The sequence below is a fragment of the Pseudophryne corroboree genome, chromosome 8 (assembly GCF_028390025.1).
Source record: "Pseudophryne corroboree isolate aPseCor3 chromosome 8, aPseCor3.hap2, whole genome shotgun sequence".
In the NCBI taxonomy this organism is placed as follows: Eukaryota; Metazoa; Chordata; class Amphibia; order Anura; family Myobatrachidae; genus Pseudophryne; species Pseudophryne corroboree.
The window spans coordinates 129,870,151-129,882,728 of NC_086451.1; positions in this window are offsets into that span (position 1 = coordinate 129,870,151).

Here is a 12,578-nt window from a genome sequence, read left to right on the forward strand (position 1 = left end):
ATCATCTATTATCTATATATAATATTATATATATCTGTCTGACTGCTCAGCTCACACAGCTTATAATTGTGGGGGAGACTGGGGAGCACTACTGCAGTGCCAGTTATAGGTTATAGCAGGAGCCAGGAGTACATAATATATTATATAGTGAGTGACCACCAGACACACAGTGCAGTTTATTTAATATATCCGTTCTCTGCCTGAAAAAAGCGATACACACAGTGACTCAGTCAGTCACATACCATATCTGTGTGCACTGCTCAGGCTCAGGCCAGTGTGCTGCATCATCTATATATATTATATATCTGTCTGACTGCTCAGCTCACACAGCTTATAATTGTGGGGGAGACTGGGGAGCACTACTGCAGTGCCAGTTATAGGTTATAGCAGGAGCCAGGAGTACATATTATATTAAAATTAAACAGTGCACACTTTTGCTGCAGGAGTGCCACTGCCAGTGTGACTGACCAGTGACCTGACCACACTGACCACCAGTATAGTTAGTAGTATACTTATATTGTGATTGCCTGAAAAAGTTAAACACTCGTCGTGTGACTTCACTTGTGTGTTTTTTTTTTTTTTATTCTATAAAAATAAAACTCATTCTGCTGACAGACAGTGTCCAGCAGGTCCGTCATTATATAATATATAACATATACCTGTCCGGCTGCAGTAGTGATATATATATATTTTTTATATCATTTATCATCCAGTCGCAGCAGACACAGTACGGTAGTTCACGGCTGTGGCTACCTCTGTGTCTCTGCACTCGGCAGGCAGTCCGTCCATAATTGTAATACCACCTAACCGTGGATTTTTTTCATTCTTCTTTATACATACATAGTTACATAGACATCTTCTCTTTATCAACCAGTCTATATTAGCTGCAGACACAGTACAGTACGGTAGTTCACGGCTGTGGCTACCTCTGTGTCTGCACTCGGCAGGCAGTCCGTCCATAATTGTATACCACCTAACCGTGGATTTTTTTCAGTCTTCTTTATACATACATAGTTACATAGACATCTTCTCTTTATCAACCAGTCTATATTAGCTGCAGACACAGTACAGTACGGTAGTTCACGGCTGTGGCTACCTCTGTGTCTGCAGTCGGCAGGCAGTCCATAATTGTATACTAGTATCCATCTCCATTGTTTACCTGAGGTGCCTTTTAGTTGTGCCTATTAAAATATGGAGAACAAAAATGTTGAGGTTCCAAAATTAGGGAAAGATCAAGATCCACTTCCACCTCGTGCTGAAGCTGCTGCCACTAGTCATGGCCGAGACGATGAAATGCCAGCAACGTCGTCTGCCAAGGCCGATGCCCAATGTCATAGTACAGAGCATGTCAAATCCAAAACACCAAATATCAGAAAAAAAAGGACTCCAAAACCTAAAATAAAATTGTCGGAGGAGAAGCGTAAACTTGCCAATATGCCATTTACCACACGGAGTGGCAAGGAACGGCTGAGGCCCTGGCCTATGTTCATGGCTAGTGGTTCAGCTTCACATGAGGATGGAAGCACTCAGCCTCTCGCTAGAAAAATGAAAAGACTCAAGCTGGCAAAAGCAGCACAGCAAAGAACTGTGCATTCTTCGAAATCCCAAATCCACAAGGAGAGTCCAATTGTGTCGGTTGCGATGCCTGACCTTCCCAACACTGGACGTGAAGAGCATGCGCCTTCCACCATTTGCACGCCCCCTGCAAGTGCTGGAAGGAGCACCCGCAGTCCAGTTCCTGATAGTCAGATTGAAGATGTCAGTGTTGAAGTACACCAGGATGAGGAGGATATGGGTGTTGCTGGCGCTGGGGAGGAAATTGACCAGGAGGATTCTGATGGTGAGGTGGTTTGTTTAAGTCAGGCACCCGGGGAGACACCTGTTGTCCGTGGGAGGAATATGGCCGTTGACATGCCAGGTGAAAATACCAAAAAAATCAGTTCTTCGGTGTGGAGGTATTTCACCAGAAATGCGGACAACAGGTGTCAAGCCGTGTGTTCCCTTTGTCAAGCTGTAATAAGTAGGGGTAAGGATGTTAACCACCTCGGAACATCCTCCCTTATACGTCACCTGCAGCGCATTCATAATAAGTCAGTGACAAGTTCAAAAACTTTGGGTGACAGCGGAAGCAGTCCACTGACCAGTAAATCCCTTCCTCTTGTAACCAAGCTCACGCAAACCACCCCACCAACTCCCTCAGTGTCAATTTCCTCCTTCCCCAGGAATGCCAATAGTCCTGCAGGCCATGTCACTGGCAATTCTGACGAGTCCTCTCCTGCCTGGGATTCCTCCGATGCATCCTTGCGTGTAACGCCTACTGCTGCTGGCGCTGCTGTTGTTGCCGCTGGGAGTCGATGGTCATCCCAGAGGGGAAGTCGTAAGCCCACTTGTACTACTTCCAGTAAGCAATTGACTGTTCAACAGTCCTTTGCGAGGAAGATGAAATATCACAGCAGTCATCCTACTGCAAAGCGGATAACTGAGGCCTTGACAACTATGTTGGTGTTAGACGTGCGTCCGGTATCCGCCGTTAGTTCACAGGGAACTAGACAATTTATTGAGGCAGTGTGCCCCCGTTACCAAATACCATCTAGGTTCCACTTCTCTAGGCAGGCGATACCGAGAATGTACACGGACGTCAGAAAAAGACTCACCAGTGTCCTAAAAAATGCAGTTGTACCCAATGTCCACTTAACCACGGACATGTGGACAAGTGGAGCAGGGCAGGGTCAGGACTATATGACTGTGACAGCCCACTGGGTAGATGTATGGACTCCCGCCACAAGAACAGCAGCGGCGGCACCAGTAGCAGCATCTCGCAAACGCCAACTCTTTCCTAGGCAGGCTACGCTTTGTATCACCGCTTTCCAGAATACGCACACAGCTGAAAACCTCTTACGGCAACTGAGGAAGATCATCGCGGAATGGCTTACCCCAATTGGACTCTCCTGTGGATTTGTGGCATCGGACAACGCCAGCAATATTGTGTGTGCATTAAATATGGGCAAATTCCAGCACGTCCCATGTTTTGCACATACCTTGAATTTGGTGGTGCAGAATTTTTTAAAAAACGACAGGGGCGTGCAAGAGATGCTGTCGGTGGCCAGAAAAATTGCGGGACACTTTCGGCGTACAGGCACCACGTACAGAAGACTGGAGCACCACCAAAAACTACTGAACCTGCCCTGCCATCATCTGAAGCAAGAAGTGGTAACGAGGTGGAATTCAACCCTCTATATGCTTCAGAGGTTGGAGGAGCAGCAAAAGGCCATTCAAGCCTATACAATTGAGCACGATATAGGAGGTGGAATGCACCTGTCTCAAGTGCAGTGGAGAATGATTTCAACGTTGTGCAAGGTTCTGATGCCCTTTGAACTTGCCACACGTGAAGTCAGTTCAGACACTGCCAGCCTGAGTCAGGTCATTCCCCTCATCAGGCTTTTGCAGAAGAAGCTGGAGGCATTGAAGAAGGAGCTAAAAGGGAGCGATTCCGCTAGGCATGTGGGACTTGTGGATGCAGCCCTTAATTCGCTTAACAAGGATTCACGGGTGGTCAATCTGTTGAAATCAGAGCACTACATTTTGGCCACCGTGCTCGATCCTAGATTTAAAGCCTACCTTGGATCTCTCTTTCCGGCAGACACAGGTCTGCTGGGGTTGAAAGACCTGCTGGTGACAAAATTGTCAAGTCAAGCGGAACGCGACCTGTCAACATCTCCTCCTTCACATTCTCCCGCAACTGGGGGTGCGAGGAAAAGGCTCAGAATTCCGAGCCCACCCGCTGGCGGTGATGCAGGGCAGTCTGGAGCGACTGCTGATGCTGACATCTGGTCCGGACTGAAGGACCTGACAACGATTACGGACATGTCGTCTACTGTCACTGCATATGATTCTCTCAACATTGATAGAATGGTGGAGGATTATATGAGTGACCGCATCCAAGTAGGCACGTCACACAGTCCGTACTTATACTGGCAGGAAAAAGAGGCAATTTGGAGGCCCTTGCACAAACTGGCTTTATTCTACCTAAGTTGCCCTCCCACAAGTGTGTACTCCGAAAGAGTGTTTAGTGCCGCCGCTCACCTTGTCAGCAATCGGCGTACGAGGTTACATCCAGAAAATGTGGAGAAGATGATGTTCATTAAAATGAATTATAATCAATTCCTCCGCGGAGACATTGACCAGCAGCAATTGCCTCCACAAAGTACACAGGGAGCTGAGATGGTGGATTCCAGTGGGGACGAATTGATAATCTGTGAGGAGGGGGATGTACACGGTGATATATCGGAGGGTGAAGATGAGGTGGACATCTTGCCTCTGTAGAGCCAGTTTGTGCAAGGAGAGATTAATTGCTTCTTTTTTGGGGGGGGGTCCAAACCAACCCGTCATATCAGTCACAGTCGTGTGGCAGACCCTGTCACTGAAATGATGGGTTGGTTAAAGTGTGCATGTCCTGTTTTGTTTATACAACATAAGGGTGGGTGGGAGGGCCCAAGGACAATTCCATCTTACACCTCTTTTTTCTTTTCTTTTTCTTTGCATCATGTGCTGATTGGGGAGGGTTTTTTGGAAGGGACATCCTGCGTGACACTGCAGTGCCACTCCTAGATGGGCCCGGTGTTTGTGTCGGCCACTAGGGTCGCTAATCTTACTCACACAGTCAGCTACCTCATTGCGCCTCTTTTTTTCTTTGCGTCATGTGCTGTTTGGGGAGGGTTTTTTGGAAGGGACATCCTGCGTGACACTGCAGTGCCACTCCTAGATGGGCCCGGTGTTTGTGTCGGCCACTAGGGTCGCTAATCTTACTCACACAGCTACCTCATTGCGCCTCTTTTTTTCTTTGCGTCATGTGCTGTTTGGGGAGGGTTTTTTGGAAGGGCCATCCTGCGTGACACTGCAGTGCCACTCCTAGATGGGCCCGGTGTTTGTGTCGGCCACTAGGGTCGCTAATCTTACTCACACAGCTACCTCATTGCGCCTCTTTTTTTCTTTGCGTCATGTGCTGTTTGGGGAGGGTTTTTTGGAAGGGACATCCTGCGTGACACTGCAGTGCCACTCCTAGATGGGCCCGGTGTTTGTGTCGGCCACTAGGGTCGCTAATCTTACTCACACAGCTACCTCATTGCGCCTCTTTTTTTCTTTGCGTCATGTGCTGTTTGGGGAGGGTTTTTTGGAAGGGCCATCCTGCGTGACACTGCAGTGCCACTCCTAGATGGGCCCGGTGTTTGTGTCGGCCACTAGGGTCGCTAATCTTACTCACACAGCTACCTCATTGCGCCTCTTTTTTTCTTTGCGTCATGTGCTGTTTGGGGAGGGTTTTTTGGAAGGGACATCCTGCGTGACACTGCAGTGCCACTCCTAGATGGGCCCGGTGTTTGTGTCGGCCACTAGGGTCGCTTATCTTACTCACACAGCGACCTCGGTGCAAATTTTAGGACTAAAAATAATATTGTGAGGTGTGAGGTATTCAGAATAGACTGAAAATGAGTGTAAATTATGGTTTTTGAGGTTAATAATACTTTGGGATCAAAATGACCCCCAAATTCTATGATTTAAGCTGTTTTTTAGTGTTTTTTGAAAAAAACACCCGAATCCAAAACACACCCGAATCCGACAAAAAAAATTCGGTGAGGTTTTGCCAAAATGCGTTCGAACCCAAAACACGGCCGCGGAACCGAACCCAAAACCAAAACACAAAACCCGAAAAATTTCAGGCGCTCATCTCTAATTGTTAGCTGAAGAAAACTGTATCTGTAGGCTCTGTGACAATGTAGTTGAGGATGGATGCATCAAGAAATGCCAATCCAGTTTTAATATCCACATGGACCGGCATCCCTTGAGTGACTATCACTCCTTAGTGGGTAGTGTGCTAAATCAAACAGATTGTTGGGTATGCTCTCAAGTACCTCAAGGTCATAGCAAATCAGGACTAGTACCATTTCCTTTAACGATAGGGGAGGTACTTGAGCTAAGTGGTGGGAGGCCGGTGGACAGGAGGTTTAATATCTCCAGTCCTCCTAGTTTGAAGCTCCACCAATATCATGTGGATAGATCCCTCATATGTTTTAACATTTCCAATCCCCGAAAGCCGGGAAATTGGGAAGTGTCATGGAGTAACCAAACCATGACCTTTTCATATAGAGCAGATAGAATGCCGACAGATACAGAGCTTATACGCCACATAGCCAGTAGAGGAAAATCTTTCCGATATAGGTATACCCTAGGAAATAGGATTACGAGAGTTGGAGAGGTATCACCAGGATACTGTGCACATATCGTACAAGCTGATACGTGTACTAGACAGATGGGAGAATTAGGGTTAGGAGATTTCACATGGAAGATGTGTAATATGGTTATGTCCTACTCCGTCCCATATGTTCTCCCCGATGATGCATATTTCATATGCGGGAGGAAGGCGTATAAGTGGCTTGCCCCAAACTCTGAAGGATTGTGTTATATTGGAAAAGTATTGCCTGAAGTAATGACTGTATCACATGCCAAAATGAAAGATATACACCGTGTTGCCCAAGCTCCTTATACTCACACCCATTACGAGCACGTAGTTAAACGGCACCTGATAGAAAGAACAGAGCATCCGGCCTCTGACATGATCCATGAATCCACCGGGATTCAGTTTCTAATCGCGTTAGACATCACTCGCACCGCCAGAGGAGTGTTGAATTATAAATACATATCTGCGCTCGCAAATTTGTTAGACAATATCACAGAAATGTATGATGACACGTTTAGGTATACTGGAAGAGAACTTCAAGCTTATAAAACAGAACTGGTTCAGCATAGAATGATTCTCAATTATCTCACGGCAGTGACAGGTGGATATTGTGTCACACTGGCAACGCAGTACGGCGTGAAATGTTGCACATATATTACAAATAGTACCGAGGACCCGGTCGAGGTCATAGACCAAAAGATGGACGATATTCTCCAACTGAAGTGGGAATTTCGCAGGAGACACAATCTCACTCTTGCTGCTGTAGGTAATGAGCTGACTGGTTGGGTGTCATGGTTGAACCCGCGAAATTGGTTCTCTGGTTTAGGAGAATGGGCTCAAGGAGTCATAATGGATGTTGGGAAGTTTCTCCTATGTATCTTAGGTGTTATCATAACGATTGGCTTGATATTTAGATGCGGTCAGGCTTTAACGAAGTGTAAACGAAGTACCAGGGTGATGAGTTTAAGGAGTGAGGAAATTGTAATTCCAATGGATTTGATTTATGACCCAAATGTAGAAACAATGATGTGATGAAAATGTGATTTCTACGGTCCGTTTCTTTCACCTGTTTTTCCGTTTTCTCCAAGGTAAAAAGACCCACTTGGACGAGGAATTTGATGATCCTGTATACAGACAACTGATGGATTAAAGAAGAAGTTTTGACAACCTTATACACAGATATTTGATGAACTTTGCCATAGACCCCCAGTTTCCCTAGAAATTTTAAAATTACGCTAGCCCAACACTTTTGTAAGTCTATGGACATTGACAAAGCTTTTTGCCCACACGCCTTTTTGGCAAAAGCACAAAGAAGACTGCATTCAACAGACACCGAACAAGACTTCAACCGACAAATGTTCATTTACCTGACATAGAATACCACTGCATTTACCGTAATTATGTCTTTTCTTCATCTCTACAACCTTCAGGTAATTACACATAGTCGATAGGGAATACAGGCACAGATATCAGCAATCACATATTCCCCCATTCATGTATCATCAACTAAAATGTGCTCCCCATTTTGTTACAACCACAGCCGAAAAGAGCTCGGTAAAGTTTGACAGCCCATCCACAGACCCGTACCACGGGATAAGAAGGAATTCAAATGTATACTTCGCAATGCCTCGAAGCTTGATTTAAAACACGTACGGCACGATGATACATGACCCCCAAACACGGATTCATACACACATGCTTCTGCTATCTCACTAGGTCATACCCTTTTCCTACCTTCTCCTCTCCTCCCCTACCCAACCATGGAAATGTATTAACCCCTGACATATATTTTTCTCGTTTTGAAATGTTTTAGGAAGTGGCAGTTATTGTTGACTGCCAAAGGGTGGACTGTCAAAGTCAGAAAAATATCACGATGCACACTGCCATATTTGCACCTCATATGTGTCCCTGCTGCGCATGCGTGCGCTCTCCCGTGCGTGCGCATACTCGCTGTTGCGGGCACCCGCAGGCGCACGGTATGCGCATTTACGGTAGAGATTGTATGCGTCTAGCGGGCGACTCTTTCGTTACATATTTTCACCATATAATGTATTTTGTAGATTATGGTCCCTTTGATAGATTCTGAAAGTTTAGTTAATGTAGCATGTTCATGGACAGAGAAATCCCTCTTTGTTTGATACGAAGGGTCAGACAGGAGTAATACTGTGGTGTTTAGTATCCATCGGAAGAGTATTTAATTAGCAATATTCCGGTGTTGGTTTGAAGCGGATTAATCGCTCGTGCGAATAGTTATGGACATAAGAAGTTTATGTCCATTTACTATTATTTGCACTTACTTATCCATGCGGCGGGAAACCCAGTTTCCCACCCACCTGAGCCGTTGGAAATCGTCACAGCCCACCTGTATGAATCAACCTATGACCTTTTGTTATAATGCGAGGAGGAATTCCTGTGTCCAATGAACAATGAGATTGTAGGGACCATTGAATTGTATTGTGTGTGGGGCATAAATAGACAAGCCGATCACATCCAGCTCACTCTTCAACGGTTCTCATTGCTGAAAATCGGGAGCTGGATGTCCAGAGGCGCATGCGATCGTTCCCCTTGTGCGTAAGTTTTCTCCGCAATCCTATTGTCTTTCTTGTTATTATGGGCCATATCTCTCTCTCTCTCTCTTCTCTTTCTCTCGTATTCTCTTAAACGTAATAGTATTGTATTGTATTTCCTGTGTAGTTATCTGGTTAGTTAGTCTATGTTATATTGTAGTGTGTGACTTGTATTGTATTATTCTTTTTGCAAGTAATAACATTCATATAAGGCGTTGGACCCTAAGCACGGTATCTGTGTATTTCTTATAGTGTTAAGTATTCTCAGAGCGTCGGTGACGCTCGAACAGCTATTAAGTTAATAAGGTTACACTGTGTTGCATCTACACCCTATCTCTACACTAAGGTTTTACAGCATATTACATTGTTTATGGTTTAGATATAAAGGTTTAACATTGTGAGCGTCTGCGCCGCTGGTGATCTCCTCGTGGTCCCGAGCGTCCGCCACGCTATAGCGAACCATTACGTTAGTCAGCAGCCAATAGTGTGCCTGCCTGTGATCTCTTGGCCGTGAGCGAACGTGACGCTTGAGCGTCTCGACCTCGGCTAAGCGATTGCTACGCAACGTGCGTACCCTTACGGTACTCCATACGTCAATAGCGTACAGTGTTCTTAGACCTCTTAAAGGGTTTTAAGTAAGATAAATATTTAGCTTTATCAACTGGATGGAGATAAATTACCAGCCATACAGTTCCTAAATAGCCCCTTTAGAAACTGAACCCACTCGAACTGCGGCATTACGAGTAAATCCGAGTCGTAGCTCAAATCTTCCATCCTAGCTCTGATCTGAAATTGAGGAAAAACGTCACCTCCCCGGTGTCAGATCTCATGTGTTTTGGATTGCTAATCTGGCACTGGAGCGTAATTGGCTCAACTATATGGTGTACCTGTATCAGGTATCAGGGCATCACTGCATAGGTGTATATGGTGTACTGTACCTCTATCAGGTGTAAAGGCAAAGCCACTCCAGTAATAAAGGGGCACTGTGTCATCCATTTACACCGTGTATTAATTTAAAAAACTAGAAGGGTCACTGTACCTTCAAAAAAAAAAAAAGTAGAAGAACTGTGGGTTGTAGCACTGTGTTAAAAAAAATAACGTCATTAGGGTGTAGGGTGACCATAATATCCCTATAATCTTGGACACATATGATTTACACAGGTTCTGTGGCTGGCTAAAACCAGGTGAAATTCAGGCTAGAGTTTAGCCAGCCACAGAACCTGTGTAAATCATAGGTGTCCCAGATTAAAGGGATATTATGGTCACCCTGTTAGGTTGCCATTACTACTAGCGCTGTGAGGCACTGTGTTGTGTGTTCAGGCAATATTGGTGATCAATATTGGGAGCTGTGAGGTGGTCAGAATTGACTGGAAATGACTGGAAATTAATGTTATTGAGATTAATAATACTGTAGGAACAAAAATAGACCCATATTATGTGCTTTTAGCTGTTTCTTTCAATTTAAAAAAAAAAACCACAGAACCAAAGCCAAAACACATGAGGGCGGTTTGGCAAAACCAAAACCAGAAACACAATGTTAATACAGATCCAAAACCAAAACACAGGGGTCGGCGCACACTTTTAAGCATTCAACTGTTAATCGTTTCTGTGTGGCTAACAAAAATGGCTGCCAAATACAAACAATCTGTGCATGCTGACAGCTCCTAGCATGTCATGTGATGACAGAGGGGATAGTAGTAGGATGTCACAGAGCAGAAAGAGTTGGCTCAAAGGGATGTTCTAAAACCGTGGTAGTCAAGAACCATAAATCATTAATAGCAGCCTGAAAAAAAGACACAAAGAAAAATGCTAAATACCAACATTTGTTTTAGAGCCTGCCAGAGTGGGTGATATTATTATTTTCAGTTTTTAAAAAATGTAGGTATTACATAGGAGAAATGTATAAACACCCAAAAACACTATATCCAGGTGACCAAAAAACCCTCAATACTACTATTAATCTCTCTGCTGCTTATGACACTGTTGACCACTCTCTTATCAAACAAACACTACAATCCATAGGTCTTCAGGACACAGCCCTTTCTTGGTTCTCATCCTACTTATCTAATCACTTCTTCAGTGTTCGTTAATCTGATTCCACCTCCTCTTCGCTACCTCTCTCAGTTGGACTATGGCAAGGCTCATTCTTAGATACTCTGCTTTTCTCAATCTATACCACATCTCTTGGCAAACTAATCAGCTCTTTCGGATTTCAGTATCATCTAAATTCGGATGATACTCAAATCTACCTATCCTCCCCAGATTTGTCACCATCTGTATTGGGCGGTGTCACTGAATGCCTTTCTGCCATTTCATCTTGGATGACATCTTGTCACCTGAAACTAAATATTTCCAAAAGAGAATTAATTAGATTTCCACGGGCCAAAAGTAGGTACCAACCTGATATCTCTTATCACTGTTGATAACTCAGCAATCATCCCTACCCCACAAGGTCACTGCCTAGGTGTCATCGTTGACTCTGAACTGTCCTTTGTGCCCCACAATCAATCTGTCTCAAAATCATGTTACATAAATCTAAGATACATATCCAAAATATGACCATATCTTATACAAGACACAGCAAAAACTCTAATCCATGCTCTCACTATCTCCCACATTGATTATTGTAACAGTCTCCTGACTGCTCTTCCCAAAAATAGGTTCTCACCACTACAATCCATTTTGAATGCAGCTGCAAGGCTAATCTTCCTCGCTAGACGTTCATCGTCTGCAAATCCGCTCTGTCAGTCCCTCCAGTGGTTACTGGTATTCTGCCGTATTAAATATAAAATACTTTTACTTACATACAGTACAAGGCTATTAACCAAACTGCACCAACATACATCTCTTCACTCATCTCAAAATATCTCCCTACCAGACCTCTCCGCTCTGCACAAGATCTGCATCTCTCATCTACACGTATTACTTGTTCCCACTCACAATTAGAGGACTTTATCCGGGCTTCACCCACTCTGTGAAATGCCCTCCCATGCACAATAAGACTCACCTCTAGTCTCCAAACCTTTAAACGTTCTCTGAAAACTCACCTCTTCAGACATGCCTATCAAATTCCAGACCCACCCACATAACCTTCAACCTTCAGTGCTTCCCTATCTAATTACATCCTCTCTGTACAGTCCACATACACTCACATATTTTGTCTTTCTTTACTCTTACACCCTCCTGACCCTTGGCCAACATTGCGGGGTGATCATATCATACAACCCATTAAGAACCTAGCAATCTGGTGGACCATTATGCAAAAGGTAGCATCTATCCTTGAGTATCAATACCTATCTCCCTATAGAATGTAAGCTTGCGAGCAGGGCCTTCCTACCTCTATGTCTCTCTGTTTTTGCCCAATTTTGTTCTATTACTGTTTTTCTAATTGTAAAGCGTAACTGAATATGCTGCGCTATATAAGAAACTGTTAACAAATAATAAATAAATTAATGTTAAAGAATTGGAACGACAACTTAGACTATAGAGTTTTAATAATTACATTGTAATCCCTTCCCATCTAAATATAAATAACCAAAAACTATAGTACCTGCTTCCAGTCTCTATGGTGTATGAATGGTGTATGTACAGGTACTGTACATCACTTAAATCATCAGTGTCAGGACCAGATAAGCAAACTAGGCTTCCAACGCAGGCAGATTCCGTTGGTTTAGGATACTTAGAGAGTGATTGGCGCTGCTGTGATTATGTATTTTGGCCCTAACCATAAATGGGTTTGGCCTTGCTGGTACTCCTCTTTCTAGGACCAGCCACAATGA